Below are 1,630 nucleotides of genomic sequence, written 5' to 3' on the forward strand. Positions count from 1 at the left end.
CCCGGCTAAGCGTTTTACGCGGCCCGCTGAGCTTCCACAGCACCTCCAGCCGGTTCCCCGAGTGCTTTCCTCCTCACTGTTTAAGACGAACGAGGCTTCCAGAGCCTCGGCTAAGCATTTTACGCGGCCCGCTGAACTTCCACAGCACCTCCAGCCGGTCCTCGGGGTGCTTTCTTCCCAACTATTGACGCCCGAGGAGGCTTCCAGCGCCCCGGCTAAGCGTTCTCCGCGTCCCGGTGATCTTCCCGGAGGTCGTAACGGGGAAATACCTCCCTCCAGCGGACACGGAGAGAAATTACACCGCCTCTCGCACACAGGCGGGTAAACGGCGGGAGTAACTATGACTCTCTTAAGGTAGCCTGACTTGACATCTCTTTAACGGTTCGTGGATAAATACATGATATATACAACTTATGCTCGCATTTACAGCCAAATAATATAAAGTGAGCATTCGGTTATAAACATTGTATTCATCATGTTTATAGGTGATGTTAATATTTATATATTTAATGTTTATAGGTGATGTTAATATTTATATATTGAATGTTTATAGGGGATGTTAATATTTATATATTTATTTTGTACATCATGTTATGGTTGTACGACACTTGCTATAGGATCATGATGTGATCATATCGGCGGGAGTCGGCCCGCGCTCCAGGTGAAGAGGCCGAATTCTCGCTACTCGTGGCCGACCGGGGAACCAGCAGAGGCGGACGCATCGCGGCGCGAGAGCCCTTGGCACTTAGAAAAAATTTGGCAAAAGTTGAGCCGCGCTCCAGGTGAAGAGGCCGAATTCTCGCCACTCGTGGCCGACGGGGGAACCAGCAGAGGCGGACGCATCGCGGCGCAAGAGCCCTTGGCACTTAGAAAAAATTTGGCAAAAGTCGCTCCGCGCTCCAGGTGAAGAGGCCGAATTCTCGCTACTCGTGGCCGACCGGGGAACCAGCGAAGGCGGGTAAGCTCTCAAGAGCGCCCCGCCGGCTGGTCCGCGGGCCGATTATGGTCCCGTCACCTACCGACAGCGGACGCCGACCCACGCCCGGTAAGAACCACCGAGAGGCGGACACGCTCTCCGACGAGCCCCGCCGGCCGGTCCGCGGCGGGAAATGCGCCCTCTGGCGGACACGCCGTTGTAAATGAATGGGCTTTGGCACTTAGTGCATTTTCGCAAAAGTTGAGCCGCGCTCCGGGCGAAGAGGCCGAATTCTCGCTACTCGTGGCCGACCAGGGAACCAGCGAAGGCGGGTAGGCTTTCAAGAGAGCCCCGCCGGCTGGTCCGCGGGCCAATTATGGTCCCGTAAAGTACCGACAGCGGACGCCGACCTACGCCCGGCAAGGACCACCCAGAGGCGGACACGCTCTCCGACGAGCCCCGCCGGCCGGTCCGCGGCGGGAAACGCGCCCTCTGGCGGACACGCCGTTGTAAATGAATGGGCTTTGGCACTTAGTGCATTTTCGCTGAAGTTGAGCCGCGCTCCGGGCGAAGAGGCCGAATTCTCGCTACTCGTGGCCGACCGGGGAACCAGCGAAGGCGGGTAGGCTTTCAAGAGAGCCCCGCCGGCTGGTCCGCGGGCCAATTATGGTCCCGTAAAGTACCGACAGCGGACGCCGACCCACGCCCGGTAAG

This window comes from Syngnathus floridae, unplaced genomic scaffold (assembly GCF_059516105.1).
Source record: "Syngnathus floridae isolate MCC-2025c unplaced genomic scaffold, RoL_Sflo_1.0 HiC_scaffold_406, whole genome shotgun sequence".
NCBI classification, from domain to species: domain Eukaryota; kingdom Metazoa; phylum Chordata; class Actinopteri; order Syngnathiformes; family Syngnathidae; genus Syngnathus; species Syngnathus floridae.